The sequence below is a fragment of the Moschus berezovskii genome, chromosome X (assembly GCF_049115385.1).
Source record: "Moschus berezovskii isolate FMDL1 chromosome X, NW_MosBer_1.0, whole genome shotgun sequence".
Taxonomy (NCBI): domain Eukaryota; kingdom Metazoa; phylum Chordata; class Mammalia; order Artiodactyla; family Moschidae; genus Moschus; species Moschus berezovskii.
The window spans coordinates 3075609-3097157 of record NC_142488.1 but is presented as its reverse complement, the minus strand read 5'-3'; the positions used below and the strand labels follow the sequence as shown (position 1 = coordinate 3097157).

General features: G+C 41.4%; 2 long non-coding RNA genes across 2 annotated transcripts; both read right to left on the bottom strand.

Moving 5' to 3' along the window:
• Positions 1-255: 255 nt before the first annotated feature.
• Positions 256-2493, bottom strand: LOC129564154 (uncharacterized). The gene is made up of 3 exons (XR_008687438.2): positions 2391-2493; positions 2125-2173; positions 256-385 (listed from the first exon to the last, which is right to left on the bottom strand). It is a non-coding gene; the product is annotated as an uncharacterized LOC129564154 (long non-coding RNA).
• A 6527-nt stretch (positions 2494-9020) lies between these two features.
• On the bottom strand, positions 9021-21309 carry LOC129564155 (uncharacterized). Its single transcript, XR_008687439.1, has 3 exons — positions 21201-21309; positions 20364-20500; positions 9021-9088 (listed from the first exon to the last, which is right to left on the bottom strand). It is a non-coding gene; the product is annotated as an uncharacterized LOC129564155 (long non-coding RNA).
• Positions 21310-21549: the final 240 nt, after the last annotated feature.

Sequence of the window (21549 nt, the reverse complement as noted above, 5' to 3'; positions counted from 1 at the left end):
TTTTCTGCTCCATCAATAAGAACAACAATAATACTTGCCCCCAAAGCTAACTGGTGATAAAATTAGATAATGTAAGTGAGGTTCTTAGCGCGGTGTTTGGTCTATGACAAGTTCTTAATAAATCAGTCAACTTTTAAAAAATGAATAAATTAGATGATTTTTACACAGACACGCATGTGCAGGGCAGAAATTAAATCAGTGTATTTAAACCCTCAGAAATCAAACACCACCAGACAGGACATGATTTAGTGACCAGGAGAGATGAGATTGGACAGGGAGTGTGAAGAGGGAAGGACTGTGTTAATCAGGAACCAAGAAGGTCGTCTTCGTGTTGTTGACATTGATTCCATGGAGATGAGGATGTGTCTCCTCTCAGGGACTATTCCTGTAGGTGAATGAAATAGGACCAAAGGTTTAGTCGAGTTGACTGTGTGACAGCTGACAGGGGTGAGCCTCAGGCAGTAGGCTGTCCACGGTACAGGAGCTGGTAGGTGATCCAGTGTTAGAATCCTGGTGGACCTCAACACTCCACATCTCAGTGATGTAGGTGGGGGTCCCTGTGGAATTTTCCCCAGGATGTACATGCGGGGAAAACTTTCCCACTGGGGAGTTATTCTAGGAGTAATAGTTTCGGAATGCATATTCATTCGAATGGTTCATCTAAAGATGGTTTAAAATCTGTTTTAAGTTTGCATTTTCTGAATTAGTCTCTTCTCCTAATTCCAAAACATTTGTCTTTCGGGTCTTCAAGAGTTAATTGTTTAATTTTAATTTTGTTTTGAAGTAGAGTTGATTAACAATGGTGTATTGGTTTCAAGTGTATAGCAAAGTGATTGATTTATACATGAAGCTATGAATATCTGGGGTTTTGTTTTTAGTGTCTTTTCCCATTTAGGTTTTTACAGAGTGTTGCATATAGCTCCCTGCTTTGTACAGAAATATCTTTTTGTCTATCTTCCCTGTGTATAATACTTTGCATGTGTTAATCTCAAACTCCTAACCCTTAGCCAACTTCCTCCCTCTCTGCAATCATAAGTTTGTTCTCTATGTCTGCGAGTGTGTTTCTGTTTTGAAAATAACCTCCTGCAAGTCTTATTTTAGATTCTACGTATAAGCGATATATATTGTTTTTGTCTTTCTCTTTGTGATTTATGTCATTTAGTACGGCATTCTGTAGGTCCATGCATGTTGCTGCAAATGCCATGATCTCATTCATTTTTATAGCTGAGTAATAATCCTTTGAATGTTTTCAGCATGTCTTTTTTTTTTTTTTTTTTTACCATATTTACCTGCCAGCTGGTGTTTTCCTTGCCTCTTTTCTTTCATTTTTTTTCTAAACAGAAAATTAGAGCCACATTTAGCCTAGATCAGTGTCATTTTCTGAGGCTGTCTTACTTTAGAAAGCTTAAAGATTCCACTAAAAGAATTCCCCTTGTGGAGGGGACTATAATTCAAATGCTTATTTCAGACAGTGCAGTTGGAATGGCTTTACTGGTTCTGTCAGCATCGTGTGAGATTAAAAACTAATCTTGCAGGAAAGGTGAACTGTATTTAATCCTGGGTCTCCTGGAGAAGGGACGTGTATGGACAACCATGAGGTCAGGACTGACAGGAACACTAAGTTTCCACCAATTTTTGGTGATTCCTGCTTCTCTTTGATGAGTCTGGTCTGCAAGATTCCTGCAGATTGACACGTTCTCATTAAAGATGCTCAGCATTAGTCAACCAATCAGTTTGCAATTTAATATGGCTCCAGAGAAGAGAGATTACCTAATGTAACAAAGTTCTCTAGTGACATAATGTAAGTTTCTGGGGCAAAAAAAAAAAAAAAAATTACCTGTAAAATTTGGCATGTATGAAATTGGCAGAGGTGGTAAAGAACCAACCTGCCCATGCAGGAGATATAAGAGATGTTAGTTTGATCCCTGGGTTTGGAAGATCTCTTGGAGAAGGAAATGGCAACCCATTTTAGTATTCCTGCCTGGAGAATCCCATGGCCAGAGGCGCCTGGCAGGCCAAAATGCATGGAGTTGGTAAGAGTCAGACAGGACCGAAGTAAATAACGGTATGCCCTTTTTTATTTATTTGGTGGGGCAGCATTAATAACAGACCAGGTCTACTTACAAAAGTGTCTGTGTCCAAGTCATTTTTGTTCACGCCTCTGGACAGTCATCTGTGGAAAAACAAAATGGGAGAAATAAAAGAGCCACCAGTTATTACCATTCCACTGTATTTGTAAGGTTTCTTTCTTTCTAAGTAATGTATTTTATAAGAGATTAATTCTGGGAGAAGCTATTTTAAATAAGTTGATTTTTTAATGATATTTACATATTTTACATATTTACAATTTACAGGTGAACGATATTCAGGAAAAAATATAATTTCGTTACCATTATCGATGAAATTCACAATGTTTTCTTCTGGAATCCCTTTGTCTCTCGTCTCCTCTTTGAACCTCTCAAAGTCACTGTCTGAAATCTTATGATCTGTGCCTGATAATCAATGTACAGAAAGGACAGTGTTGTTTCTCAGAACCCACAGAAATGTCTGAATATACACAACAAGAAATTGAACATGTCAATCAGATCCTCACTTGTATGATTTAAGAGAGCCTCAAACAGTTTCCATGTTCCATGACACAGGTATCTTCCATCTTAAGAATTAATTTCCATCCAATTCTGTAATTAAATTCTGCCTCTGTCAGCAGAAAGAACCCAGAAACTTGTAGGTGCTCCATGAATTTGGGATTCAACCATCTGAGTAGGCAACTGACTTGCTTCTTTATCAACTTCCCACTACCTCTACCTGACACTCCTGTCTTGTTCTAGACCCAAATTATTAGGAAACACTGTTCCCCCCTTACAAGGACACGTTTACCCCATCACATACCATGTGGGAGACAATTTAGACTTTAACCCATTATTCAACCCAATTCCTTTTCTGAAACAGACATCTGCTGTCTCAATGGCACACACCTCAGTGCTTCTATGAGGCCATTTGGGGGTCATGTCACTGTTCATAGGAACAATGCATTGTGATAACAAAACAGGATGAAGTTTAACAAGTTTTTGTTCCAAGGGTTAAACTGCGTGGGAAAACTGTTGTAAAATGACGTCATTCAGGTCAGCCTCATTATGGCTTGAGCTTAGTTGATACATTTTTAAAAAAAACTGTAATAGCAATTTTTAAAAACTTGAAAGGTGGGAGATTATTTTCAAATATTTGAAAATTATATTCAGCCCCTGTTTCTTGGTGGATTACCTTCCAGGATCCTTAGCTCAGTGAACATAAATATGCAGATCTTTTACAATGAATAGTGAATATTGTCAATACCTCCTGGTTTTCTGAATGAAACTACTGACAGTGGGCATGTTGCATGACAATGGCAATGGGATATTAAGATGCCATGAGAAGCATGAAAGTCATTCAGTCGTGTCTGACTCTTTGTGAACCTGTGTACTATACAGTCCATGGAATTCTCCAGGTCAGAATACTGGAGTGGGTAGCCTTTCCCTTCTCCAGGGGATCTTCCCAATCCAGGGATTGAACCCAGGTCTCCTGCATAGCAGGAGGATTCTTTACCAGCTGAGGCACCAGGGGCGTCTCATACCAATTATTCCAACCAAATCTGTCTCGTTTTCTTCTTCATCCACGTTGATAACATGTCCTATTACAGAGTTATGGGACACGTAAAGAGCTCGACCTTCATTTTGACCCGCATCTGTGAGAGAGAAAAGATACATATATACAACCCCACATTCATTGGTTGTCAGTCAGATGGAGTGCGACAGACTTAGGGCATTAAGAAAGGTATGCGCTGTATGGATTGGTGTCTGACTCCAGGGCTACACTGAATTCTCCCGTGGTTATGCCAGCAAGGAAAGCAGGCAAGGCTTTCCCTCATTCCCATGTTTTTCTAGTTAAGCAGTCACTCCTTGCTGTCTTACTTGGATGCTTTCTAGAACCTGTGTCCTAATGAACCCAAGCAATGTACTTTTTAGTCTATTTCATTATTTAATTAAATTTTGGTTATTCTGAGTCTTCGCCACTGTCCGCAGTCTTTCTCTACTTTTGCTGACCGTTGGGCCACTCTCTAGCTGTGGTCCAGGGATTGTTCACTGCAGTGACTTCTCTCTCGTGGAGCACAGACTCTGAGGTGCCTGGGCTCAGTAGTCGCTGCTTGTGGGCTCTTGAGTGCTGGCTCAGTAGTTGTGATGCATGGGCTTACAGCATGTGGGCTCTTCCGGAACCAGGGATTGAACCTATGTCTCCTGCACGTGCAGGCGGATTCTTATCCACTGGGCCACCAGGGAAGTCCCTTACTGAGTTTTCAATAGTAGGAGCCTCTTTTTCAAACCCTAATTCAAAACTTCTTTGTATTTCTGTTAACCCAGCCATGAAATTGATTTCTCTTGACCAAAATGAACTTACCATTCATAAACTTGCGTTCCTGAGTGCCTAGTTTGTGGCAGGCAATGTTTGAACACTTTATATTAATTATTGCATTTTCACTGTCCCTCAGTCTGGGTTATGACAAACAGCATGGCCATAGACATTGTTGTGAAGACAGCTGACCTGCTGGGACAGGCAGGCAATGACCATCTCAATGTAAGCTCCATCACCACCTGGAGGGCTGCCCCTCCTCTCTGCCCTGCCTGACCACTCTGCCCCTAGTTTCTGGACAAGATGGAACTCTGACCCACTGTGCATCACATCTAAATCCTCTATATCCATTCTCTCTCTCCTGGCATCCATCACACCCGATTGGAATCACTCAGCAAGATGGGATGTAAAACCGCCCAGGTGTGTTCCTGAAACATGGACACACAACTTACTGCTCATTGTCTGAAACACTGAAAATTCTTTATGTGCTTGGAAAAAATAGTATCCAAAGCAACTTCCCATCTCATAGTCCCAAGAGGTGTATTCAACTTTCCTAAGGCCACGCTGAGTCCAGGAAATATGGGTCACGCTGGGAAAATTTATCTATGTACGGATGTTACAGTTGAACCATAAAGAAGCCTGAGTGCCGAAGAATTGATGTTTTTAAACTGTGCTGCTACAGAAGATTCTTGAGCATCCCTGGAGAGCAAGGAGATCAAACCAGTCAATTCTAGAGAAAAGCATCCCTGAATATTCATTGGAAGGACTGATGCTGAAGCTGAAAGCTCCAATCCTTTGGTCACCTGATGCAAAGACCCAACTCATTGGAAAAGACTGTGATGCTTGGAACGATTGAGGGCAGGAGGATAAAGGGGTGACAGAGGATGAGATAGTGGGATGGCATCACCAATTCAACGGACATGAGTTTGAGCAAACTCCAGAACATAGTAAAGGACAGGGAGGCCTGGAGTGCTGCAAACCATGGCATTGCAGAGAGTCGGACACAATGAAGCAACTGAGCAGCAACCAAAAATGCAGGTCCTCAGATTACCAGTTACACCCTGTGGTTAACCATGACTTCACAAAGGTGGGCATTGCAGCATCACTGAATTCTCTGTGAAGGTAATATAAGACAGTGAGAATAATTTCATCTTCTGGATGTCAGGTCTCTATCAAGGCCACTGACTGTGTGCTGTGCTTGACGTGGGTACACCTCACAGTACCTAAAACAAAGGTAGGGAGTAGCACTTGCAAGAGACCTTACAAGAAGACCTGCTATTCTCTCTCCCATCTTTAGTCACTCTGCAAAAATCCGGCTAAAAAGGATGACAAGAGTGGAGAAAGGTAAAGACAGTGGAAGCATTCATGGTTCAGCCAAAGGAAAAAGTAATATAGGAGTGAGAAAATGAAAGCATAGTTTAAAAATCATCAAACATTACAAGTTATGAATGAAAGGGTGGAGAAATTTGTGCTTATAGACACTGGGAAATGTTTCAGGCATACATTTTACTTCTAAGTGCTCATAGACACGGTGCCACTTGTCAGTTTAGGCAGGGTTGCGATCACCTCAGTTCAGTTCAGTTGCTCAGTCATGTCTGACTTTGCAATCACATAGTGATGTATTTAAATGTCAATCAAATATGTTCCTCTTGCATGTGACATCCCTTCGGTCGTGTCTGGCTCTTTGCGACCCTGGGGCTCTAGCCCTCCATGCTCTACAGGGATTCTCCAGGCAAGCTTACTGGAGTGAATTGCCATGCCCTCCTCCGGGAGAATCTTCCCAGGGATCAAACCCGTATCTCTTCTGTCTCCTGCATTGTCAGCTGGGTTCTTTACCACTAGTTCCACCTGGGAAGCCCGTACCTCTTAGGCCATTAATGTACCTCAAGGACCATTTAAAATCAGGAATGATGTTTAGAGTTCTCATAAAGAACTTAAGGATGTCAATGCTAGCCAGAATTCCGATTGCTTTGAACAGAAGTCGATGTTATGATTGAAGTCAGGATAGTTTTTTTGGATTTGAATTCTTCCATTGTCATGGTAAGGATTAGGATCTTTTGTGATTGTTTTTAAAAAGTGAATGACACTGATGTGCAAATTCAATATAGAACCTTGAGATGCCATTTCAAAGACTGTTGTGAATTCTCTGTGAGAACCCTATGGAATATGAATTCTACACCTGCGCTTAGGCTCGTTCTTCTGGTCATTCAGTCGCTAAATCATGTCCGAATCTTTGCACCTCTATGGACACTAGCACACCAGGGGCCTCTGTCCTTCACTGTCTCACAGAGTTTGTCAAATTCATGTCCTTTGATGCGGTGATGCTGCCTATCCATCTCATACTCTGTTGCCGCCTTTCTCTTTTTGTCTTCAGTCTTTCCCAGCATCAGGGTCTTTTACACTGAATGGGCTCTTCCAACGAGGTGGTCAAAGTATTGGAGCTTCAGCTTCAGTCCTTCCAATGAATATTTAGCATTGATATACTTTAAGATTGGCTGCTTTGGTCTCCTTGAAGTCCAAGGGACTCTCAAGAGTTTCCTCCAACACCACAGTTCAAAAGCATCAATTCTTTGGCGCTCAGCCTTCTTCATGGTGCAGCTCACTTCTGTTCGTGACTACAGGAAAAAGCATCACCACTTGACAATACAGACCTTTGTTCGCCAAGTGATGTCTGTGCCTTTTACTACACTGTCTAGGATTGCCATTGCTTTTCTTCCAAGGAGCAAGCATCTTTTAATTTCATGGCTGCAGTCAGTGTCTGCAAGGATTCTTGAGCCCAAGAAAACGAAAACTGTCACTGCTTACACTTTTTCTATTTGTCATGAAGTGATAGTATTGGATGACACCACCCTCATGGCAGAAATTGAAGAACTAAAGAGCCTCTTGGTGAAAGTGAAAGAGGAGACTGAAAAAGTTGGCTTAAAGCTCAACATTCAGAAAACTAAGACCACGGCATCCAGTACCATCACTTCATGGGAAATAGGTGGGGAAACAGTGGAAACAGTGGCTGGCTTTATTTATTTGGGCTCCAAAATCAGTGCAGATGGTGATTGCAGCCATGAAATGAAAAGACACTTACTCCTTGGAAGGAAATTTATGACCAAACTAGACAGCATATTAAAAAGCAGAGACGTTACTTTGTTAAGAAAGGTCCATCTATAGTCAAGGCTATGGTTTCTCCAGTGGTCATACAAGGATGTGAGAGTTGGATTATAAAGAAAGCTGAGCATTGAAGAATTGATGGTTTTGAACTGTGGTGCTGGAGAAGACTCTTGAGAGTCCCTTGTATCACAAGGAGATGCAACCAGTCCATTCTAAGGGAGATCAGTCCTGGTTGTTCATTGGAAGGACTGATACTGAAGCTGAAACTCCAATACTTTGGCCACCTGATGCGAAGAGTGGACTCATTTGAAAAGACCCCGATGCTGGGAAAGATTGAGAACAGGAGGAGAAGGGGTCGACAGAGGATGAGATGGTTGGATGGCATCACCCACTCAATAGACATGAGTTTGGATGGACTCCGGGAGTTGGTGATGAACAGGGAAGCTTGGCGTGCTGCGGTTCATGGGGTCACAAAGAGTTGGACACAACTGAGCGGCTGAACGGAACTGAACTGAATAGTACTGGATGCCATGATCTTAGTTTTGAATGTTGTGTTGTAAGACAAATTTTTCACTCCCCTCTTTCACCCTCATAAAAAGGATCTTTTTTCCCTGTTCACTTTCTGTCATAAGAGTGGTGTTATCTCCATATCTGATATAGCCGACATTTCTCTCAACAATCTTGATTCCAGCTTGTGCTTCATTCAGCCTGGCATTTCGCATGATGTACCATGCATATAAGTTAAATAAGCAGGGTGATAGTATATAGTCTTGACATATTCCTTCCTCAATTTTGAGCCAGTCCATTGTTCCATCTCTTGTTCTAACTGTTGCTTCTTTTCCTGCATACAGATTTCTCAGGAGGCAGGCAAGGGGGTCTGGTATTCCCATCTCTTACAGCATTTGCCACAGTTTCTTGTGATTCACCGGGGAAAGCTTTAGCATAGTCAATGAAGCAGATATTTTTCTCAAATTCCCTTGTTTTCTGCACGATCCAGGGAGAGATGGCAATTTGATGTCTTATTCCTCTGCCTCCTCAAGACCCAGATTGTGCCTATGGAACTTCATGGTTCACTTACCTCTGACACCTAACTGAAGGATTTTGAACATTGCCATTCTAGCATGGAAATGAGTGCAATTGTGTGGTAGTTGGGACACAGTCTGGCATTTCCCTTCTTTGCAATTGGAATGAAACGTGACCTTTTCCAGTTCTCTGGCCTCTGCTGAGTTTTCCAAATTTGTTGACACAGTGAGTGCAGCATTTTAACAGCATCATCTTTTAGGATTTGAAATAGGTCAGCTTGAATTTTGTCACCTCCACTAGCTTTGTTCACAGTAATGCTCCATAGGCCCACTTGACTTAACACTCTAGGATGTCTGGCTCTAATCTTGGTGAGTAACACTCAGTCGTGAGGATATGTTCCAGTCTAATTGTTAGTAGGAGTATAATTCAGGTGTATGGAGCTACTGAAGAAAATTGAGATCAAGATTTCCACCCAGACATACTCTTACCAGTGAAATACCCATACTTACATTCAGCAGTATAAGTGAAATTTTGTTGCTTCTGTGCTGTGATGTGTTTTTTTATGCATTCTCCATTTGACCTTAGAAACAAAACATATTCAAGTTGGTTGATTAAAATAAGAATTTGATGCATATTAGGATTCTTTTTGTATCACAGCCAAAAATGTGTGTCAGGTATCAGTGCATGTGAAAAATGTCACCTTCAAAAGAGAAAGAATGTGTTGTCTAAAATCCACTATCAAGAGACAAGGATGGTTTGTATACACATTCAATCTGACTAGTATTTCCAAAGATAAACTTCAAATACAAAACAGGCCGTGTGAAAAGCCAATACCTTGGAGAAATCTAGAATTTTAGGGAAAACAAAAACAAGAAAAAGAAAGACTCTTTCTTTGATACATTTTCTGAAAACTGAGGTGTAGACATCATCTCAGGCCTTGGGGCTTCTCAAAACTCTGGCAGTGATTCATTAGAGAATACGAGAGCCAAATATCACAAAAAGGTAGAGGAAAGATGCTTACTTTTCTCAAAACACACACTCTTCCATCGACATTCCAGAAGAGGTTTAAACACTGAAAGACACATGTATGTATACATGCACATAACACATACACACACATGAGCAAGCACACAAGAACACATGAGTGCTTACATCATATGCTTACATGACATAAGGAAATTATACATATATAGCACATGATAAGAGTATATTGTTACCTTTATAACAGAAAAGTTTGGGTGACTTTTTATGGGTCTTCTGTGCATGGACATGAAAAAAGGTGTTATTTGGCACATAGTATGTGTGCACACAAAGCAAATATTAAAGGACAAGAAGAATTGGATTAATTTTTGAACGGACACCTCGGGAAAGAATGTCCACAATGGATTGAGCTCGCTCTTTTCAGTCATTGGTCAAATGCGTTGAAGTTACTGGAAACAATGTGACATGGAAACAAACTAATTTTCCAATAACTGCAAATACACAAAATTTTATTTATGCAAACAAGTTCTTTCAATTGGCTTGAAAAACATGACTCCTTGCATATGCAGACACTGAGATACACTTTCAAAATATTGTGCTGAGTGGTAGATAGCAGGGAACATGATGCAGAGTGGCTAATTTTGTCATGTGAAGTTTCAGAAGAGGGGAGATGAAGCAAATTAGTTCTTGCCTATTGCCTGAGGGGTTAGACACTTAATGATAAGTGAATAGAAGCAGGGGGCGGTCCTAAGATGTCAGAGGAATAGGACAGGGAGACTACTTTCTCCCCCACAAATTCATCAAAAGAATATTTGAACGCTGAGGAAATTCCACAAAACAACTTCTGAATGCTGTCAGAGGACATCAGGAACCCAGAAAAGCAGCCCATAGTCTTTGAAAGGAGGTAGGGAAAAACATATACAATAAAAAGAGAGACAAAAGAGGTAAGGATGGAGATCCGTCCCGGGAAGGGAGGCTTAAAAAAGAGAGAAGTTTCTAAACACCAGGAAACACTCTCACTGGCGATTCTGTGGTGAGCCTTGGAAACCCAGAGGGCCACATAACCAGGAGGAAAAAGAAATGAATAATTAAAACCCACAGATTATGTGCCCAAAGGTAACTCCCAAGGGAGAAGCAGCACAGACTCCTGCAGCTGCCACTAGCAAGCGGGGGCGGGGGGGGGGGGGGCTTGGCAGGGAGGTGCGGGATGCATTGCTTAAAGACCAGGCCTGAATGTCCTGAGGGAAATCTGAGGGATCTAACTTGAGATAGCAAAGCAGACTGTGGGATAGCTACGCTGCAGAAAGATGAAAAGCCTTAACCTAAGACACCACCATACCTGCTCACAAAATAAAGGACTAGAGACAGCAGGCTGCGGATGGTCTTTCACCCTCCAAGACAAGCAGGGTAGGGAACCAGAGCCAGAAGGAGACAATCCTGGCCCCAGAGAGGCATCCAGTACTAAACTGCAAGCAGGCTTTGTTGCTAACCAAGACATCTTGGGATTCTGGTTGGTCGATATCTGTCTGAAAATGTGCACCAGTTGTACACCCAGAAAACCGAGTGGCAGGGCAAGGACTGGGGAGGTGATAAGTCGCAGAGACTGTGCTCACCAAACACCTGGTCACCTGAGCTGCTCAGACTAGGGAAGGGCAAAAAACCCAGGCCCAATGAACTCTGCGACTTTGTGGAGTACCCGAGTCCCTGAACCTGAGCGGCTTTGACCTGGGAAGTGCATGCAACCCAGCGCCAGCCTCAGACAGTTCCAGGCAGAGCAACCTAGAGTCTGTGCAGTGTAGACTGAGACAGCACACACGCCATGAGTGGAGGCTCACCCAGTGTGGCCGAGACACTGTGAGCACTCCCCACAGACACCAGAGATATTTGTCTGCAGCGTTCCTCCCTTCCCAGAACAGGACTGAACAAGTGAGCACTTAAAAAGTGTCCACCACCGCCACCTAGTGTCAGGGAAGAAATTAGATACTGAAGAGACCAGCAAACAGAAGAAACTAAAACAGAGGGAACTGCCTTGGAAGTGACAGATAGAGAAGTCTAGAGGCTACTGAAAGAATAAGACTGAAAACCAGAGGAAGAGGCTTAAGTCCAAATCCTGAGAACACCAGAGAACTCCTGACTCCAGGAAATATTAATTTATGGGAGCTCATCAAACGCCTCCATACCTACACTGAAGCCAAGGACCACCCAAGGGTCAACAAGTTCCAGAGCAAGACATACCACACAAATTCTCCAACAACACAGGAACATAGCCCTGGGCCTCAATATACAGGCTGCCCAAAGTCACTCCAAACCTATTGACATCTCATAACTCATTACTGGACACTTCATTGCACTCCAGAGAGAAGAAATCCAGCTGCACCCACCAGAACACCGACACAAGCTTCCCTAACCAGGAACCCTTGACAAGCCACCCGTTCAACCCCACCCACAGTGAGGAAATTCCACATAAACAGAACTCCACAAACTGCCAGGATATGGAGGGGCCACCCCAAACACATCAATATAAGCAGAAGAAGAGGCAGAGAAATACACAGCAGGTAAAGGAATAGGATAAATATCCACCAAAAACAAAAAAGGAGAGATAGGGAATATACCTGATAAAGAATTCCTAATAATGAGAGTGAAAATGATCCAAAATTTTGAAATCAAAATGGAGTTCCAGATTAATAGCCTGGAGACAAGGATCGAGAAGATGCAAGAAAGGCTTAACAAAGACCTAGAAGAAATAAAAGAGAAAGAAATAAAAAAAAAGTTTAACAAGGACCTAGAAGAAATAAAAGAGAAAGAAATAAAAAAGAGTCAATATATAATGAATAATGAAACAAATGAGATAAAAAAACCCTCTGGAGGGAACCAAAGGTAGAATAATGGAGGCGGAAGACAGGATAAGTGCGAGAGAAGATAGAATGGTAGAAACAAATGAAACAGGAAAAAATAAACACCAATTGTCTCTGAGGGCAATCTCAGAGACCTCTGGGATAAGGTTCACTTCATTTCAGTTCAGTTCACTTTTGTTCACTCGCTCAGTCGTGTCTGACTCTTTGTGACCCTATGAATAGCAGCATGCCAGGCCTCCCTGTCCATCACCAACTCCCGGAGTTCACTCAAACTCATGTCCATCGAGTCGGTGATGCCATTCAGCCATCTCATTCTCTGTCGTCCCCTTCTCCTCCTGCCACCAATCCCTCCCAGCATCATTGTCTTTTCCAGTGAGTCAACTCTTTGGATGAGGTGGCCAAAGGATTGGAGTTTCAGCTTCAGCATCAGTCCTTCCAATGAACACCCAGGACTAATCTCCTTTAGGATGGACTGGTTGGATCCCCTTGCAGTCCAAGGGACTCTCAAGAGCCTTATCCAACACCACAGTTCAAAAGCATCAATTCTTCAGCGCTCAGCTTTCTTCACAGTCCAACTCTCTCATCCATGCATGACCACTGGAGAAACCATAGCCTTGACTAGACGGATCTTTGTTCTCAAAGTAATGTCTCTGCTTTTTAATGTGCTATCTAGGTTGGCCATAAATTTCCTTCCAAGGAGTAAACGTCTTTTAATTTCATGGCTGCAATCAGCATCCACAGTGATTTTGGAGCCCAAAAAAAATAAAATCTAATACTGTTTCCACTGTTTCCCCATCTATTTCCCATGAAGTGATGGGACAAGATGCCATGATCTTAGTTTTCTTAATGTTGAGTTTTAAGCCAACTTTTTCATTCTCCTCTTTCACTTTCATCAAGAGTCGTTTTAGTTCCTCTTCACTTTCTACCATAGGAGTGGTGTCATCTGCATACCTGAGGTTATTGATATTTCTCCTAGTAATCTTGATTTTAGCTTGTGCTTCTTCCAGCCCAGCGTGCCTCATGATGTACTCTGCATACAAGTTAAATAAGCAGGGTGACAATATACAGCCTTGAAGTAACTTTTCTTACCTGGAACCAGTCTGCTGTTCCATGCCCAGTTCTAACTGTTGCTTCCTGACCTGCATACAGATTTCTCAAGAGGAGGATCAGGTGGTCTGGTATTCCCATCTCTTTCAGAATTTTCCACAGTTTATTGTAATCCACACAGTCAATGGCTTTGACATAGTCAATAAAGCACAAAACTGTTGGACAAGGTTAAATGCCCCAACATTCGAATCATAAGCTTCCCAGAAGAAGAAGACAAAAAGAAAGACCATGAGAAAATACTTGAGGAAATAATAGTTGAAAACTTCCTTAAAATGGGGAAGGAAATAATCACCCAAGTCCAAGAAACCCAGAGTGTCCCAAACAGGACAAACCCAAGGCAAAAATTCGAAGACACCTATTATTCAAATTAACAAGATCAAATATAAAAAAACAAATATTAAAAGCAGCAAGGGAAAAGCAACAAATAACACACAAGGGGATCCCCATAAGGATAACAGCTGATCTTTCAACAGAAACTCTTCAGGCCAGGAGGGAATGGCAAGACATACTTAAAGTGATGAAAGAAAATAACCTACAGCCCAGACTACTGTACCCAGCAAGGATCTCATTTAAATATGAAAGGGAAATCAAAAGCATTACAGACAAGCAAAAGATGAGAGAATTCAGCATCACCAAACCAACTCTCCAACAAATGCTAAAGGACCTTCTCTAGACAGGAAACACAGTAAGGGTGTATAAACTCGAACCCAAAGCAATAAAGTAAATGGCAACAAGATCATACTTATCAATAATTACCTTAAATGTAAATGGGTTGAATGCCCCAACCAAAAGGCAAAGACTGGCTGAATGGATACAAAAACAAGACCCCTATATATGTTGTTTACAAGAGACCCACCTCGAAACAAGAGACACATACAGACTGAAAATGAAAGGCTGGAAAAAGATATTCCAGGCAAATAGAGACCAAAAGGAAGCAGGAGTAGCAATACTCATATCAGATAAAATAGACTTTAAAATAAAGGCTGTGAAAAGAGACAAAGAAGGACACTACATAATGATCAAATGATCAATCCAAGAAGAAGAAATAACAATTATAAATATATATGCACCCAACATAGGAGCACCACAATATGTGAGACTAATACTAACAAATATGAAAGGGGTAGTTAACAACAATGCAATAATAGTGGGAGACTTTAATACCCCACTCACACTTAAGGATAGATCAACTAAACAGAAATTAACAAGGACACACAAACTTTAAATGATATAGTAGACCAGGTAGAACTAATTGACATCTATAGGACATTTCACCTCTAAATGATGAATTTCACCTTCTTCTCAAGGGCACACAGAACCTTCTCCAGGATAGATCACATCCTGGGCCATAAGTCTAGCCTTGATAAATTCAAAAATAATGAAATCATTCCAAGCACCTTTTCTGGCCAGAATGCAGTAAGATTAGATCTCAATTACAGGAGAAAAACTATTAAAAATTCCAGCATATGGAGACTGAACAACACGCTGCTGAATAAGCAACAAATCATAGAAGAAATCAAAAAAGAAATCACAATATGCATAGAAAGGAATGAAAATGAAAACACAGAAACCCAAACCTGTGGGACACTGTAAAAGCAGTTCTAAGGGGAAGGTTCATGGCAATACAGGCATACCTCAAGAAACAAGAAAAAAGTCAACTATATAACCTAACTCAACTCCTAAAGCAAATAGAAAAGAAAGAAACGAAGGACCCCAGGGTTAGTAGAAGGAAAGAATTCTTAAAAATTGGGCAGAAAAAAAATGCAAAAGAAACAAAAGAAACCATAGCAAAAATCAACAAAGCCAAAGGCTGGTTCTTTGAGAGGATAAATGAAATTGACAAACCACTAGCCAGACTCATCAAGAAACAAAGGGAGAAAAAACAAATCAATAAAATTAGAAATGAAAAAGGAGAGATCACAACAGACAACACAGAAATACAAAGGATCATGAGAGACAATGATCAGCAATTAAATGCCAATAAAATGGACAACTTGGAAGAAATGGACAAATTCTTAGAAAAGTGCAACTTTCCAAAACTGAACCAAGGGAAAATAGAAAATCTTAGCAAACCCATCACAAGCATGGAAATTGAAACTGTAATCAGAAATCTCCCAGCAAATAAAAGCCCAGGCCCAGACAGCTTCACAGCTGTATTCCACCAAAAATTTAGAGAAGAGCTAACACCTATCCTACTCAAACTCTTCCAGAAAATTGCAGAGGAAGGTCAACTTCCAAACTCATTCTATGAGGCCACCATCACCCTAATCCCAGAACCTGACAAAGATGCCACAAAAAAGAGAAGTACAGGCAAATATCACAGATGAACATAGATGCAAAAATCCTTCACAAAATTCTAGCAATCAGAATCCAACAACACCTTAAAAAGATCATATATCATGACCAAGTGGGCTTTATCCCAGGGATGCAAGAATTCTTCAATGTCCACAAATCAATGTAATACACCACATTAACAAAATGAAAAATAAAAACCATATGATTATCTCAATAGATAAAGAGAAAGCCTTTAACAAAATTCAATGTCCACTTATGATAAAAATCCTCCAGAAGGTAGGAATAGAAGGAACACTCCTCAACATAATAAAAGCTATATATGACAAACCCAAAACAAACATTATCCTCAATGGTGAAAAATTGAAAGCGTTTCCCCTAAAGTCAGGAAGAAGACAAGCGTGCCCCCCTCACCACTACTATTCAACATAGTTTTGGAAGTTTTGGCCACAACAATCAGAGCAGAAAAAGACATAAAAGGAATCCACATTGGAAAAGAAATAAAACCCTCACTGTGTGCAGATGACATGATGCTCTACGTAGAAAACCTTAAAGACTCTACCAGAAAATTACTAGAGCTAATCAATGAATATAGTAAAGTTCAGTTCAGTTCAGCTGCTCAGTCGTGTCCGACTCTCCACGACCCCATGAATCACAGCATGCCAGGACTCCCTGTCCATCACCAACTCCCGGAGTTCACCCAAACTCATGTCCACGGAGTCGGTGATGCCATCCATCTATCTCATTCTCGGTCGTCCCCTTCTCCTCCCGCCCCCAACTTTTCCCAGCATCAGAGTCTTTTCCAGTGAGTCAACTCATCGCATGAGGTGGCCAAAGTATTGGAGTTTCAGCTTTAGCATCAGTCCTTCCAATGATATAAAATCAACACACAGAAATCCCTTGCATTCCTATACACTATTAATGAGAAAACAGAAAGAAAAATTAAGGAAACTCTTCCATTCACCATTGCAACGAAAAGAATAAAATACTTAGGAATATATCTACCTAAAGAAACAAAAGACCTCTTTATAGAAAACTATAAAACACTGGTGAAAGAAATCAGAGAGGATACTAATAGATGGAGAAATATACCGTGTTCATGGATTGGAAGAATAAATATTGTGAAAATGAGTATACTACCCAAAGTAATTTATACATTCAATGCAATCCCTATCAAGCTACCAACGGTATTTTTTACAGAGCTAGAACAAATAATGTCACAGTTTGTATGGAAATACAGAAAGCCTCGAATAGCCAAAGCAATCTTGAGAAAGAATAATGGAAGTGCGGGAATCAACCTGCCGGACTTCAGGCTCTACTACAAAGCCACAGTCAGCAAGACACTATGGTACTGGCATAAAGACAGAAATATAGATCAATGGAACAAAATAGAAAGCCCATAAATAAATCCATGCACCTATGGACACCTTATCTTTGACAAGGGAGGCAAGAATATACAATGGAGAAAAGACAATCTCTTTAACAGTTGATGTTGGGAAAACAGGTCAACCACTTGTGAAAGAATGAAACTAGAACACTCCCCAACACCATACACAAAAATAAACTCAAAATGGATGAAAGATCAAAATGTAAAACCAGAAACTATAAAACTCCTAGAGGAGAACATAGGCAAAAACTCTCCGACATAAATCACAGCAGGATCCTCCATGACCCACCTTCCACAGTATTGGAAAGAAAAGCAAAAATAAACAAATAGGACCTAATTAAAATTAAAAGCTTCTGCACAACAAAGGAAACTGTAAGCAAGGTGAAAAGACAGCCTTCAGAATTTGAGAAAATAATAGTAAATGAAGCAACTGACAAAGGATTAATCTCAAAAATGTTGAATCAACTCCTATAGCTCAATTCCAGAAAAATAAACAACCCAATCAAAAAATGGGCCAAAGAACTAAACAGACATTTCTCCAAAGAAGACATACAGATGGCTAACAAACACATGAAAATATGCTCACCATCACTCATCATCAGAGAAATGCAAATCAAAACCACAATGAGGTACCATTTCATGCCAGTCAGAATGGCTGCCATCCAAAAGTCTACAAACAATAAATGCTGGAGATGGTGTGGGGAAAAGGGAACCCTCTGACACTGTTGGTGGGAGTGCAAACTAGTACAACCACTATGGAAAACAGTGTAGAGATTTCGTAAAAACCTGGAAATAGAACTGCCATAGGACCCAGCAATCCTACTGCTGGGCATGCACACTGAGAAAACCAGAATTGAAAGAGACACGTGTACTCCAATGTTCACCACAACACTGTTTATAATAGCCAGGACATGGTACCAACCTACATGTCCATCAGCAGACAAATGGATAAGAAAGCTTTGGTACATATACACAATGGAGTATTACTCAGCCATTAAAAAGAATACATTTGAATCAGTTCTAATGAAGTGGATGAAACCGGAGCCTATTATGCAGAGTGAAGTAAGCCAGAAAGAAAAACCCCAGTACAGTATACTAATGCATATATATGGAATTTAGAATGTTGATAACGATAACCCTGTATGCGAGACAGCAAAAGAGACACAGATGTATAGAGCAGTCTTTTGGACTCTGTGGGAGAGGGCAAGGGTGGGATGATTTGGGACAATGGCATTGAAACATGTATTTTATCATATGTGAAACTAATCGCCAGTCCAGGTTCGATGCATGATACAGGATGCTAGGGGCTGGTATACTGGGATGACCCAGAAGGATGGGATGGGGAGGGAGTCGGGAGGGCGTTCAAGATGGGGAACACATGTACACCCGGGGCAGATTCATCTCAATGTATGGCAAAACCAATACAATATTGCAAAGTAATTAGCCTCCAAATTTTTTTTTTTTAAAGCAACAATGAAGGGGAAATTTTAGACCTTAAAAAAAATGCTTATTTTTTTCTGTGCTGGGTCTTTGTTGCTACCCCGGTGTGGGAGCAAAGGCTACTCTGTAGTTGCAGTGCCCAGGCCTCTCAGTGAGGTGGTTTTATGTTGTGGAGCACAGGCTCTAGAGCACAGGCCCAGTAGTCGCAGCACACATGCATAGATTCTCCCCGGTATGTGGGTTATTCCCAGACCAGCGACTGAACCCTGGTCTCCTCCATTGGCAGGTGGCTACTTATCCACTGAACCACCATGGAAGCCCAGAGTTTTATATCTTGACTGTGGAGATGGTGAAACATTTGTGCACATGTGCAAGCTCATTGAACTGTGCCCTCCACAAAGGTGCAAATAATTCCACATAAATACACTTCAGTAAAGATGAACTTCAGAAGGAGTGGCCACATGAGAAGTTAAACATAGGGCTCAATAACTGTAAAAACAGCAGAGGGCAATAATAAGTTTTCTTTTAAAAAATTAGTGAAAAGAGACAAGTGTGTCTCCTGGGATAGAATGTGTGTGTGTGTGTGTGTGTGTGTGTGTGTGTGTGTGTGTGTGAGTCAGTCTGTTTCCATATGTGTGGTTGTAATTTGGTTGTATGTATACTCTCCTGGTTCACATGTTAAAGAATCTGCCTGCAATGCAGGAGACCTGAGTTCAATACCTGTGTCAGAAAGATTCCCTAGAGAATGGAATGACCACCCACTCCAGGATTCTTTCCTGGAGAATTCTATGGACAGAGGAGCCTGGGGGCTACACTGTCTATGGGGTCGCAAAGAGTCAGACATGCCTGAATGACTAACAAAACATGCATTCCATACTATGACGTATATACATATTTAATATATAAGCAGTTATATACATGTGTGAACCCATATCTCTAAGCATAAAACTTTTAGTTGTTTTTTCTTGATATTTGTATTCCTCTCTCTATATATATATATCTGAGTTTGTATTCTTTTTGTGGAAAATAGGTGCTCAGCAAACTTGTGTTGGCATCTGCTATATTTGCATGCTCTCAATGAACCAACTGCAGTATAATGGCCATATCATGAATGGTACTTAGGACAATGGGTGTGTGCTCCATTCCTCAGCCGTGTCCACTCTTTATGACCCCAAGGACTGTAGCCTTCCAGACTCCTCTGACCATAGGATTCTCCAGGCAAGAATGCTGGAGTGGGTTGTCACATCCTCCTCCAGGGGATCTTCCCAACCCAGGAATCAAACTCATGTCTCTTATGTCACCTGCATTAGCAGGCGCATTCTTTACCCCTAGTACCACCCAGGAAGCTCTTTTGGGATGGCCACGGGTTTTGTAAATTCAGTGGTGATGAAACATCCCATGAGGAAACCCTGCAGGGCAGAGCTCACTGTGTGCTCTCCCCCTGCCCTCAGCTTCTGGACTCGGTGGAAACTGTCTCTTACAAATTGTGCAGGAAGGGTTTAAGCCCCTGGTGGGGATTGTGGGGTTAAAGCACATGAGCTCCTTCCACTGCTGTTTCCATCTTTCCTGTAATGAGTCGATGCCAGTGGAGTTTCTGGGACCTCGCCCTCTAAGCAGAGGTTCCAGGGCATTCCTTGGAGGCTCACAAGTAATCTTCCCTTCAGGTCCCAGCTCAGAGACCCTGCTCAGGCCCACAGCTCAGGGAACTCAGAGTTCCCCACTGATGGGGAAACCACACCCTCCCTCAGCTCAGAGATTTATGTGTGTTTTCCTTCTGGGTTATTTTTACTTACTTGATATAAAAGTCGACGTCTACTGTGTTGTCTGCATTAAACTGAATGTAACGTGCGTAAATGTGAAATGGCCCATTCTCAGTGATCTTCTCAATGTTACTGGATGCGATGTAAAGGGTTCTCCATTCTCCTGAAAACTGAAATCAAAATTCCTATTAAGAATCTAGTCCACATGTGAAATAGATCGCCAGTCCAGGTTTGATGCATGAGAAAAAGTGCTCAAGGCTGGAGCACTGGGATGACCTTGAGGGATGGGATGGGGAGGGAGGTGGAAGGGGACTTCAGAATTGGGAACTCATGTATACCCACAGCGGATTCATGTCAATGTATGGCAAAAAAAAAAAAAAAAAAACCCACTACAATATTGTAAAGCAATTAACCTCCAATTAAGAAAAAAAAAAAAAAGAATCTAGTCCATCCCTGTTAATTCAGCCCGACATCATCCCTCAGGAGTTTCCCTATCCTTCCACTTGGACAGAAATTACCTATCTTTATGAACACAACCTAGGTATAAAGTCATGTGAAAACTAACTCACATAAAGGAAGGAACTGAACTATTACTGAGATAGCTTGAGCTGTCTTGTCAAATGCAAGAGCTGCAGTCAGCAGCTGTTTGATCTTCCTTCTGTTTTACAAGCTCTGTGAACATGCACGAGAGCCAGTTAATAGATGGTAGAGATGATTTGAAGATGATACAGAACAGGTACAGAGCCAGTGAATGGAGCAATTTTGAGTTGCAGGGAGATGGCTAGACTTATGAATCCACACGACCAAACCCCAAAAGAGACACACACAGATACCCCAAGAACTCCTCCCAGCTTGCACCACCCCTGGTACCGGTTTGAGAAGTTGCTGGGCTTCACCTTGACATGCATAAAGCAGACCAAGGACAAGATTGAACAGCAGAACTTTCATCTTACTGGTTCTTCTTCTGCAGAAGCTGAAGGTGTCCCAGCGGTTGGAGAGGATGTGAAATTGCTGCCACTTTTATAACGCACATCATTTGGTGTGATGGGTCATGAGCCAATGTTTTTTTCCTCATATGACCAAAGTTACACAAATGTCATCTTCGATATCCTGGTTGGCGGGGATAAGCTTTTCTGGCATTCTGTCATTTTAATAATAAGGTTTGTTTTAAGAGAGGCTGTCATAGATGTGAACTTTTGACTGAGTGAGTGAGAAATCT